Raw genomic sequence first — 13,709 nt, forward strand, 5'->3', positions numbered from 1 at the left:
TCCAATCACATTAACCGTTACTCTCTCACGGGAAACCTTCACTCTTGCGCAGACATTTAGAAACGAAACATAACAATTTGAAAAATAAGCCACAGGAGTTTTTTGAGTGAGAATAAAGACAACTTTTGAGTAGTAAGCCATGTATAAAAGCAACAGATACCATTAATATAAAGGGGCTAGAAGCGTCTTATATGGTGAGACACCGAGTGGCTAGGACAGGCAAGCCCCATACTATTGTGGAGGACTTAATTCTTCCTGCTACCGCGGATATGGCTGGGACAATGCTGGGGGAAAATATCCCAATAAACTACACAGACAATGCCTTCATCAAACAATGACGCATCAGTGACATGCCAGGAGATGTTTTGAAACAATTACTGTTTTGCATAATGAATTCTATGCGTTACAGCTGGATGAGTCAACAGACGTGCCGGGCCTGGCACAGCTCCCGGTATATGCCCGTTACGTTTATGGGGGGTCAATTAAGGAAGACATTCTCTTCTGCAAACCACTGGAAACCAGGACAACAGGAGAGGACATTTCAGCTTTGTGTCACAGCTTTGTGACATCAAATGGACTTTGGTGGTCAAGATGTGTTTGTATCTGTACTGATGGCGAAAAAGCCATTACAGGGAGACATAGTGGAGTGGTAACGCGCGTGCAAGCAGTTGCACCCGACGCCACTTGGGTACACTGCAGCCTCCACCAAGAGGCTCTTGCTGCCAAGGGAATGCCTGACAGCTTGAAAGACGTTTTGGACACTACAGTGAAAATGGTTAACTTTGTTAAAGCAAGGCCCCTGAACTCTCGTGTATTTTGTGCATTATGCAATGATATGGGCAGCGACCATGTAACGCTTTTACAACATACAGAAGTGCGCTGGTTCTCAAGGGGCAAAGTATTGGCACGTTGTTTGCAATTGAGAGACGAGCTTAAAGTTTTCTTTACTGACCATAATTTTCACTTGTCTGACCGCTTGCATGATGACGAGTTTCTCACATGACTGGCTTATCTGGGTGATGTTTTTTCTCGCCTGAATGATCTCAATCTAGGATTACAGGGACTCTCTGCAACTATATTCAATGTGCGAGACAAAATTGAGGCGATGATTAAGAAGTTGGAGCTCTTTTCTGTCTGCATTAACAAGCACAAAACACAGGTCTTTCCATCATTGTATGATTTGTTGTGTGCAAATGAACTCAAGCTTACGGACAATGTCAAATGTGATATAGCGAAGCACCCGAGTGAGCTGGGTGCGCAATTACGCAGGTACTTTCCCGAAACGGACGACACAAACAACTGGATTCGTTATCCCTTTCATGCCCTGCCTCCAGTCCACTTACCGATATCTGAACAAGAGAGCCTCATCGAAATTGCAACAAGCGGTTCTGTGAAAATGTAATTTAATGAGATGCCACTGCCAGATTTCTGGATAGGACTGCGCTCAGAGTTTCTTGCCTTGGCAAATTGCGCTGTTAATATACGGATACCCTTTGCAACCACGTACCGATGTGAGAGTGGAATCTCGGCCCTCACTAGCATGAAAACTAAATACAGGCACAGACTGTGTTTGAGACGTTTGAATCTGTTATTTGTTAACTCTGCCATGAACTGAGCAGCAGCAGTCCAGAACCGTCACTAGATCAGCACATTAGACGGCACATTCCTCACTCCCCAGATTCACAATTAAAGGGCCAGATGCACAATTAAAGAGGAATTACACCCCAAAATCTTCCAGACAAAAAAAAAAATGGTATTCAGATGTGATTTAAGCATTGACTTCGACCCAGAACATCCAATTTCATTGTTTCTCTATGTACAATTCATTGAGTGAAAATCAAACAAAAAATCTAATACCAGAAAAATTTCACTGAGAAAACAATTTGGGAAAATCTAAAACTCATGATTTTGTTGTTTTTAATAGGGCTCCCCATAGTTGTTTATTAACAGAAAACATTACCTTGTACACCAGGGACAGTTGCAGGGGAGAAGAGAAGAATGTGCCTATTTGAAAGCTAAAAATAATAATTGTAGCTGTTTTTTTTAAGTAGTTCTCTTGCTAGAACATTTTGGAGACCCCTGAATTAGTGCCTTGGTAGACAAAGTCCGGCCATACGCCAGTCAATCTTCCTCCTCGGTTAAACTCAGTAAAGGCAGAGGTTTACTGAAGGACTAGTAACCCCACAGAGATTCTAGTAAAGTTCTAATATGTAATTCGATGAGTAACTTTTCCACAGGTATCAGACAGATCAGAACACAGAGATAAAACACATGACAGGTATCAGAACACAGAGATAAAACACATGACAGGTATCACATCAGAACACAGAGATAAAACACATGACAGGTATCACATCAGAACACAGAGATAAAACACATGACAGGTATCACATCAGAACACAGAGATAAAACACATGACAGGTATCACATCAGAACACAGAGATAAAACACATGACAGGTATCACATCAGAACACAGAGATAAAACACATGACAGGTATCACAATAGAACACAGAGATAAAACACATGACAGGTATCACAATAGAACACAGAGATAAAACACATGAGGGAGGAGGTCAGAGACCTGGCCATGTGGTGCCAGGACAACCTCACCCTCAACGTGATCAAGACAAAGGAGGTGATTGTGGACTACAGGAAAAAGACTACCGAGCACGCCCCCATTCTCATCGACGGGGCTGCAGTGGAGCAGGTTGAGAGCTTCAAGTTCCTTGGTGTCCACATCACTAACATGGTCCAAGCACACCAAGACAGTCGTGAAGAGGTCACGACAAAACCTATTCCCCCTCAGGAGACTAAAAAGATTTGTTATGGGTCCTCAGATCCTCAAAAGGTTCTACAGCTGCACCATCGAGAGCATCCTGACTGGTTGCATCACTGCCTGGTATGACAACTGCCCGGCCTCCGACCGCAAGGAACTACAGAGGGTAGTGCGAACGGCCCAGTACATCAATGGTGCCAAGCTTCCTGCCATGCAGGACCTATACCAGGCGGTGTCAGAGGAAGGCCCTAAAAATTGTCAGACTCCAGCCACCCTAGTCATAGACTGTTCTCTCTGCTACCGCACAGCAAGCGGTACCGGTGCGCCATGTCTAGGTCCTATAGGGTTCTAAACAGCTTCTACTCCCAAGCCATAAGACTCCTGAACATCTAATCAAATGGCTACCCAGACTATTTGCATTGCCCCCCCCCCCCCCCCCCCCTATTTACACCGCTGCCACACCCTGTTATTGTCATCACTTCAATAAGTATACCTACATGTACACATTACCTCAACTAACCGGTGCCCCCACACATTGACTCTGTACCGGTACCCCCCTGTGTATAGTCTCACTATTGTTATTTTACTGATGCTCTTTAATTACTATTTTTTTCTTATTATTATACATATTTTTTTTTAACTGCGTTGTTGGTTGGGGGCTCGTAAGTAATTAACCTTTTGTATTCGGCGCATGTGACTAATACAATTTGATAGGTATCACATGAGAACACAGATAAAACACATGACAGGTATCACATCAAATCCAATTTTATTGGTCACATACACATGATTAGCAGATGTTATTGCAGGTGTTATGAAATGCTTGTGCTTCTAGCTCCGACAGTGCAGTAATATCAAACAAGTAATATCTAACAAACTACACAACATATATCCAATACACACAAATCTAAGTGGGAATGAATTAAGACTATATACATATGGACGAGCGATGTCAGAGCGGAACGGACAAAGATACAGTAGAATAGTATAGAACATAGTATATACACATGAGTAATGCAGATATGTCAACATTAAGTGATTAAGATAACGTAGAATTAAGAATATACAGTTGAAGTCGGAAGTTTACATACTTAGGTTGGAGTCATTAAAACTCGTTTCTCAACCACTCCACAAATTATTGTTAACAAACTATAGTTTTGGTAAGTCGGTTAGGACCTCTACTTTGTGCATGACACAAGTAATTTTTCCAACAATTGTTTACAGATTAATTCACTTATAATTCACTGTATCACAATTCTAGTGGGTCAGAAGTTTACATACACTAAGTTGACTGTGCCTTTGAGCAGCTTGGAAAATTCCAGAAAATGATGTCATGGCTTTAGAAGCTTCTGATAGGCTAATTGACATCATTTGAGTCAATTGGAGGTGTACCTGTGGATGTATTTCAAGGCCTACCTTCAAACTCAGTGCCCCTTTGCTTGACATCATTGGAAAATCAAAAGAAATCAGCCAAGACCTCAGAAAAAAACATTGTAGACCTCCAGTCTGGTTCATCCTTGGGAGCAATTTCCAAATGCCTGAAGGTACCATCATCTGTTAAAACAATAGTACGCAAGTATAAACACCGTGGGACCACGCAGACGTCATACCGCTCAGGAAGGAGACGCGTTCTGTCTCCTAGAGATTAATTTACTTTGGTGCGAAAAGTGCAAATCAATCCCAGAACAACAGCAAAGGTCCTTGTGAAGATGCTGGAGGACACAGGTACAAAAATATCTATATCCACAGTAAAATGAGTCCTAAATCGACATAACCTGAAAGACCGCTTAGCAAGAAAGAAGCCACTGCTCCAAAACCGCCATAAAAAAGCCAGACTACGGTTTGCAACTGCACATGGGGACAAAGATCATACTTTTTGGAGAAATGTCCTCTGGTCTGATGAAACAAAAATAGAACTGTTTCGCCATAATGACCATCGTTATGTTTGGAGGAAAAAGGGGAGGCTTGCAAGCCGAAGAACACCATCCCAACTGTGAAGCACGGGGGTGGCAGCATCATGTTGTGGGGGTCCTTTGCTGCAGGAGGGGCTGGTGCACTTCTCAAAATAGATGGTGACATGAGGAAGGAAAAGTATGTGGATATATTGAAGCAACATCTCAAGACATCAGTCAGGAAGTTAAAGCTTGGTCACAAATGGTTCTTCCAAATGGACAACAACCCCAAGCATACTTCCAAAGTTGTAACAAAATGGCTTAAGGACAACAAAGTCAAGGTCAAGGCCATCAAAGCTCTGACCTCAATCCTATAGAACATTTGTGGGCAGAACTGAAAAAGTGTGTGCGAGCAAGGAGGCCTACAAACCTGAGTCAGTTACACCAGCTCTGTCAGGAGGAATGGGCCAAAATTCACCCAATTTATTGTGTGAAGCTTGTGGAAGGCTACCCGAAACGTTTAACCCAAGTAAAACAATTTAAAGGCAATGCTACCAAATACTAATTGAGTATGTAAACTTCTGACCCACTGGGAATGTGATTAAAGAAATAAAAGCTGAAATAAATCTCTATTATTCTGACATTTCACATTCTTAAAATAAAGTGGTGATCCTAACTGACCTAAGACAGGGACTTTTTACTAGGATTAAATGTCTTGAATTGTGAAAAACGGAGTTCAAATGTATTTGGCTAAGGTGTATGTAAACTACCGACCTCAACTGTACATATGAGATGAGTAATGCCAGATATGTACATTTACATTACATTTAAGTCATTTAGCAGACGCTCTTATCCAGAGCGACTTACAAGTTGGTGCATTCACCTTATGATATCCAGTGGAACAACCACTTTACAATAGTGCATCTAACTCTTAAGGGGGGGGGGGGGGGGGGGGGGGGGGGGGGGGGGGGGGGGGGTGGGGGGGGGGGGGGGGGGGGGGGTTAGAAGGATTACTTTATCCTATCCTAGGTATTCCTTAAAGAGGTGGTGTTTCAGGTGTTTCCGGAAGGTGGTGATTGACTCCGCTAAGTGACTAAGATGCCATAGTATAGAATATATACATATGAGATGAGTAATGCAAGATATGTAAACATTAATAAAGTTACTAGTGTTCCATTCCTTAAAGTGGCCAGTGATTCCTAGTCTATGCCTATAGGCAGCAGCCTTTAATGTGCTAGTAATGGCTGTTTAACAGTCCGATGGCCTTGAGATAGAAGCTGTTCTTCAGTCTCTCGGTCCCAGCTGATGCACCTGTACTGACCTCGCCTTCTGAATGACAGCGGGGTGAACAGGCAGTGGTTTGGGTGATTGATGTCCTTGATTATTTTTGCCTTCGGGTGCTGTAGGTGTCCTGGAGGGCGGGTAGTTTGCCCCCGGTAATGCGTTGGGTAGACCGCACCACCCTCTGGAGAGCCTTGCGGTTGCGGGCAGTGCAGTTGCCGTACCAGGCGGTGATACAGCAGGATGCTTTCAATTGTGCATCTGTAAAAGTTTGTGAGTGTTTTTGGTGAACAGCCTAATTTGAGGGTTTTAGGTGACAAGCCCAATTTCTTTAGTCTCCTGAGGTTGAAGAGGTTCTGTTGCGCCTTCTTCACCACACTGTCTGTGTGGGTGGTCCGTTTCAGTTTGTCAGTGATGTGTACGCCAAGGAACTTAAAGCTTTCCACCTTCTCGACTGCAGTCCCGTCGATGTAGATGGGGGGGGGGGGTACACCCTCTGCTGTTTCCTGAAGTCCACGATCACCTCCTTTGTTTTGTTGACATTGAGTGAGAGGTTTTCCAGGCACCACACTACCAGAGACCTCACCTCCTCTCTGTAGGCTGTCTTGTCATCGTTGGTAATCAAGCCTACCACTGTCTGCGAACTTGATGATTGAGTTGGAGGTGTGCATGGCCACGCAGTCATGGGTGAACAGGGAGTACAGGAGGGGGCTGAGCACACATCAAAACACACAGATAAAACACACGACAGTTATCAAATCAGAACACAGATAAAACACATGACAGGTATCAGACATGTTTTATTAGATGACACAGGAGCAACATTCTGTCAACTCAAACACTGAAGTTTAAAACACCCGTTTTCTAGTGGAATGTAGGCTGCGATTCAACATGGTGTTATAGCGCAACTGACATTTAAAAGGTCATTTCTGATTGAGCCGACATCTGCAGAGTTTAACTTGAATGTGAACGCAGGAACATTGCCTTTTAAAGCAACAGAAGAGTGAGTGGTCACATGTCGGTAGCCACATCATTAGTCTGTTTTCTGGTTCTCAGAACAAACAGCAGCAGCACCTTCACTGGGACCACACCAGTAAACATGTTCACAAAGAGGGAAGGTGGGGTCTCAGCTTCCCTGCTGCTCTCTGTGTGTGATCAGTCCTTTAGAGATCAGGTCTGGAATCTCCACCGCCAACCACGGACCCAACTACACACACACACACACACAGAGACAGACACACACAGAGACAGAGAGGCAGAGAGAGAGAGGTCGTCAGTTAGGTTGTTAGTTACTGGACATAAGAGATGTGAAGAACACCCCCGGAAAAGTTGAGTCTGTGTGTCTCTGTTATAGTTCTGTGTTATAGTTCTGTGTCTCTGTGTTATAGTTCTGTGTTATAGTTCTGTGTGTGTCTGTGTTATAGTTCTGTGTTATAGTTCTGTGTCTCTGTGTTATAGTTCTGTGTTATAGTTCTGTGTCTCTGTGTTATAGTTCTGTGTTATAGTTATGTGTCTCTGTGTTATAGTTCTGTGTTATAGTTCTGTGTCTGTGTTATAGTTCTGTGTTATAGTTCTGTGTTATAGTTCTGTGTGTGTCTGTGTTATAGTTCTGTGTTATAGTTCTGTGTTATAGTTCTGTGTTATAGTTCTGTGTTATAGTTCTGTGTTATAGTTCTGTGTTATAGTTCTGTGTGTGTCTGTGTTATAGTTCTGTGTTACTAGACTGTACTACTAACTGTACTATTCATAGAGCTGTGAGGAAGTAACTACCCCTAAAAGTTATTTTTATTATTTTTATCTGTTGTTTTATATGTAATGTAAGCGCCTTAATGTGTTTGGACCCCAGGTAGAGTAGCTGCTGCCTTAGCAGGAACTAAATGGGGAACCGTAATAAATACATACCCTGGTTTGATCCTGGGCTGTATCACAACCGGCCCTGATGGGGAGTCCCATAGGGTGGTGCACAATTGGCCCAGCGTCGTCCGGTTTAAGGGAGGGTTTGGCCGGAGTAGGCAGTCATTGTAAATAAGAATTTGTTCTTAACTTCTCTAGGATAGGGGGCAGCATTTCACTTTGGATGAAAGCGTGCCCAGAGTGAACTGCCTCCTACTCTGTCCCAGATGCTAATATATGCATATTATTATTACTATTGGATATAAACCACTCTGAAATTTCTAAAACTGTTCGAATGATGTCTGTGAGTATAACAGAACTCATATGGCAGGCAAAAACCTGAGATAAAATCCAAAGAGGAAGTGAGAATTCTGAGGCTGGTGGATTTTCAACTCATCGCCTATTGAAATCCCAGTGGGATATGGATCTGTTTGCACTTCCTACGCCTTCCACTAGATGTCAACAGTCTGTAGAACATTGAATGAAGCTTCTACTGTGATGTGGGCCGGATGGGAGCTGTTTTAGTCAGTGGTCTGGCAGAGTGCCAGTTCCTGGTCACGCGCATTCCACATGATATAGACTTGCGTTCCATTACTTCTATAGACACAAAGGAATTCTCCGGTTGGAACGTTATTGAATACTTATGATAACAACATCCTAAAGATTGATTCTCTACTTAGTTTGACAAGTTTATTCGACCTGTAATATAACTTTTTGTAGTTTTCGTCCGACGTTCGCCTGGATCTGCGCGAGCGTTTGGACATGTGCACTAAACATGCTAGCAAAAGTAGCTACTTAGATATAAATAACGGACATTATCGAAAAAAACAACAACAATTTATTGTGGAACTAGGATTCCTGGGAGTGCATTCTGATGAAGATCAAAGGTAAGGGAATATTTATGATGTAATTTCGTATTTCTGTTGACTCCAACATGGCGGAGAAATGTTGTTTTTATCTGAGCGCCGTCTCAGATTATTTCATGGTTTGCTTTTTCCGTAAAGTTGTTTTGAAATCTGACAGCGGTTGCATTAAGAACAAATGTATCTTTAATTCTATGTAAAACATGTATCTTTCATCAAAGTTTATGATGAGTATTTCTGTTATTTGATGTGGCTCTCTGCAATTTCTCCGGATATTTTGGAGGCATTTCTGAACATAGAGCCAATGTAAACTGAGATTTGTGGATATAAATATGCACATTATCGAACAAAACATACATGTATTGTGTAACATGAAGTCCTATGAGTGTCATCTGATGAAGATCATCAAAGGTTAGTGATTAATTTTATCTCCATTTCTGCTTTTTGTTACTCCTCTCTTTGGCTGGAAAAATGGCTGTGTTTTTCTGTGGCTATGTACTGACCTAACAATCGTTGGTGTGCTTTCGCCGTAAATCCTTTTTGAAATCAGACATGTTGGCTGGATTCACAACAAGTGTAGCTTTAATTTGGTGTCTTTCATATGTGATTTCATGAAAGTTAGATTTTTATAGTAATATATTTGAATTTGGCGCTCTGCATTTTTACTGGCTTTTGGCCAAGTGGGACGTTAGCGTCCCACATATCCCAGAGAAGTTAACTGACGTGCCTAGTTAAATAAAGGTTAAAAAATACAAAATTACAAATTAGAATCAGGTGCAAATGATTAGAAATAACATGGAGGATCCACCCACCCTTCCATGAAGATCAGAAACTTGGTCTGGTTTGGTAGGGTCCAGCCTTCCAAGAAGATCAGACACTTGGTTTGGTGTGGTCCAGCCTTCCATGAAGGTCAGAAACTTGGTCTGGTTTGGTAGGGTCCAGCCTTCCATGAAGATCAGAAACTTGGTCTGGTTTGGTAGGGTCCAGCCTTCCATTAAGATCAGAAACTTGGTCTGGTTTGGTAGGGTCCAGCCTTCCATGAAGATCAGACACTTGGTTTGGTAGGGTCCAGCCTTCCATGAAGGTCAGAAACTTGGTCTGGTTTGGTAGGGTCCAGCCTTCCATGAAGATCAGAAACCTGGTCTGGTTTGGTAGGGTCCAGCCTTCCATGAAGATCAGACACTTGGTCTGGTTTGGTAGGGTCCAGCCTTCCATGAAGATCAGAAACTTGGTTTGGTAGGGTCCAGCCTTCCATGAAGATCAGACACTTGGTCTGGTTTGGTAGGGTCCAGCCTTCCATGAAGATCAGAAACTTGGTCTGGTTTGGTAGGGTCCAGCCTTCCATGAAGATCAGACACTTGGTCTGGTTTGGTAGGGTCCAGCCTTCCATGAAGATCAGAAACCTGGTCTGGTTTGGTAGGGTCCAGCCTTCCATGAAGATCAGAAACCTGGTCTGGTTTGGTAGGGTCCAGCCTTCCATGAAGATCAGAAACCTGGTCTGGTTTGGTAGGGTCCAGCCTTCCATGAAGATCAGAAACCTGGTCTGGTCTTAGACATACGGGTGTGTGGTAACACGTTATGCCAAGACCAAAAGAGCTCTCTGAGGCCCTCAGAATAAACGTTGATGAGGCCAATGAGTCTGGGAGGAGTTACAAGCAATTTGAAGTCAATCATTCCAGTGTCTGATGGATAATTTATAGATGCTCAAAGAAGGCTGTAAGAACCCCAGGGTAACATCAAGGGATTTACAGGCATCTCTTGCCACAATCACTGTTGAACTGCATGAGTCAACTATCAGAAAGAGACTTGGCCTCCATGAGGTCAGGAAGGAAGAAGCTTCTGCTCTCAAAAACAGAATAGAAATACACTGTAGTTGGCCAGACAACACCTGGGGGAAGAACAATGTGCTCTGGACAGATGAGTCAAAGGTGGAGTTGTTTGGCCACAATGCCAGAAGTCATGTTTGCTGAAAACAAAACACTGCCTTTGAACAGAAGAACCTCACACCAACCATAGAGCGTGCAGCCTCAGGGCCTGGCCAGCTTGCCATCATTGAGTCAACCATCAATCCACATTGTACCAGAGAATACAGGAGGAGAATGTGAGGACATCTGTCAAAAAAGCTGAACCCAAAATGGATCTTGCAACAGGACAATGGTCCAAAACACAGGAGCAAATCCACAACAGAATGGCTCAAAAAGAAGAAATGGAGGGTTATGGAATGGCCGAGTCAAAGCCCAAATCTTAATCCTACAGAAATGGTGAGGGGGACTTGAAGTGGGCCGTACATGCAAGAAAGCCCTCAAACAGCACAGAGTTGAAGCAGTTCTGGAAGAAAGAGTGGGCAAAAATTCCTCCCAGTTGATGTAAGAGACTTCTAGACACGAAACGTCTACAGGAAGTTAGCCAAAGGGGGAAACACCAGCTATTGTTACTAGGGGTGTATTATTTCCCCCCACAAGGACATTTCATTTTTGTTGATTTTTGTGGAATAAATGATTGCAAAGTGTAGCTTTTCAGTGTCATTTGTTAAATTAGGTTACCTTTACCTGTCAATAGTATTGAAATCCAATATCCATATGTCCAAAAACAACTTTTTAGGGGGTGTAGTTACTTCCTCACAGCTCTATGAATAGTACAGTTAGTAGTACAGTCTAGTAACACAGAACTATAACACAGACACACAGAACTACAACACAGAGACACAGAACTATAACACAGAGACACAGAACTATAACACAGAGACACACAGAACTATAACACAGAGACACACAGAACTATAACACAGAGACACAGAACTATAACACAGAGACACAGAACTATAACACAGAGACACAGAACTATAACACAGAGACACAGAACTATAACACAGAGACACAGAACTACAACACAGACACACACAGAACTATAACACAGAGAGACACAGAACTATAACACAGAGACACACAGAACTATAACACAGAGACACACAGAACTATAACACAGAGACACAGAACTATAACACAGAGACACAGAACTATAACACAGAGACACAGAACTATAACACAGAGACACAGAACTATAACACAGAGACACATAACTATAACACAGAACTATAACACAGAGACACAGAACTATAACACAGAACTATAACACAGAGACACAGAACTATAACACAGAGACACAGAACTATAACACAGAACTATAACACAGAGACACATAACTAGAACACAGAGACACATAACTAGAACACAGAGACACAGAACTACAACACAGAGACACAGAACTACAACACAGAGACACAGAACTACAACACAGAGACACAGAACTACAACACAGAGACACAGAACTACAACACAGAGACACAGAACTACAACACAGAGACACACAGACTCAACTTTTCAGGGGGGTGTAGATACTTCCTCACAGCTCTATGAATAGTACAGTTAGTAGTACAGTCTAGTAACACAGAACTATAACACAGAGACACAGAACTATAACACAGAGACACAGAACTACAACACAGAGACACAGAACTACAACAGAGACACACAGACTCAACTTTTCAGGGGGTGTAGATACTTCCTCACAGCTCTATGAATAGTACAGTTAGTAGTACAGCCAAGTCTAGTGTAACAGAACTAACACACGCACCAGACACAAAGACACACATCAGACAAACATATACATAGAGCACGTACCCCAAGGGCCATCAGGTGAGCCAATCCAAACTTCGGTACGTTTCGCGCCCACAGGGGTTTGAAGTGGTCCGTCAGACAAATCTTCCCCCCCCTGCAACAAGACAGGAACCATGTCACCCTGCACCACTCTTCATCACAATGGGCCGTCTGTGTGTGTTTCTTACCTGTACATTTTGGCCGTTTTCCCATCCAGCTCTGGGATGGCGACCTCGGGGGCAGTGGACGGGTACGTTACAGGAATCTGATCAGTCAGGAGAGACAGTGTCAGGGCTACAGGCTGGTGAGCGTCAGGGCTACAGGCTGGTGAGCGTCAGGGCTACAGGCTGGTGAGCGTCAGGGCTACAGGCTGGTGAGCGTCAGGGCTACAGGCCGGTGAGCGTCAGGGCTACAGGCCGGTGAGCGTCAGGGCTACAGGCCGGTGAGCGTCAGGGCTACAGGCCGGTGAGCGTCAGGGCTACAGGCCGGTGAGCGTCAGGGCTACAGGCCGGTGAGCGTCAGGGCTACAGGCCGGTGAGCGTCAGGGCTACAGGCCGGTGAGCGTCAGGGCTACAGGCCGGTGAGCGTCAGGGCTACAGGCCGGTGAGCGTCAGGGCTACAGGCCGGTGAGCGTCAGGGCTACAGGCCGGTGAGCGTCAGGGCTACAGGCCGGTGAGCGTCAGGGCTACAGGCCGGTGAGCGTCAGGCCTTGCTGGACATTTAAGAAATATACCCATGTGCATTGGGCACGTAATGACAGAAATCACATTTAGATTGTGGTAATTCATATGAACAGAACATTTAGATTATGGTAATTCATATTAACAGAACATTTAGATTATGGTAATTCATACTAACAGAACATGCAAATCAAGGATACAATGATGTGCGGTCTTTCTTACTGAATTCTGATGTGCATAACTTTACACATTTACTTTTCCTCAGCCAACAAGATGAGAAACAGACAGCTACATCACTAGCCTGTACTGTTCCTCAGCCAACAAGATGAGTAACAGACAGCTACATCACTAGCCTGTACTGTTCCTCAGACAACAAGATGAGAAACAGACAGCTACATCACTAGCCTGTACTGTTCCTCAGACAACAAGATGAGTAACAGACAGCTACATCACTAGCCTGTACTGTTCCTCAGCCAACAAGATGAGAAACCAACAGCTACATCACTAGCCTGTACTGTTCCTCAGACAACAAGATGAGAAACCAACAGCTACATCACTAGCCTGTACTGTTCCTCAGCCAACAAGATGAGTAACCAACAGCTACATCACTAGCCTGTACTGTTCCTCAGACAACAAGATGAGAAACAGACAGCTACATCACTAGCC

The 13,709-nt window shown here is 43.6% G+C and overlaps 1 long non-coding RNA gene across 1 annotated transcript; it reads right to left on the reverse strand.

The window, feature by feature from the left end:
- Window positions 1-6,731: 6,731 nt before the first annotated feature.
- LOC120041455 lies at window positions 6,732-13,057 on the reverse strand. The gene is made up of 3 exons (XR_005475895.1): window positions 12,552-13,057; window positions 12,388-12,478; window positions 6,732-7,158 (listed from the first exon to the last, which is right to left on the reverse strand). It is a non-coding gene; the product is annotated as an uncharacterized LOC120041455 (long non-coding RNA).
- Between the last annotated feature and the right edge of the window lie 652 nt (window positions 13,058-13,709).

This window comes from Salvelinus namaycush, unplaced genomic scaffold (assembly GCF_016432855.1).
Source record: "Salvelinus namaycush isolate Seneca unplaced genomic scaffold, SaNama_1.0 Scaffold47, whole genome shotgun sequence".
NCBI classification, from domain to species: Eukaryota; Metazoa; Chordata; class Actinopteri; order Salmoniformes; family Salmonidae; genus Salvelinus; species Salvelinus namaycush.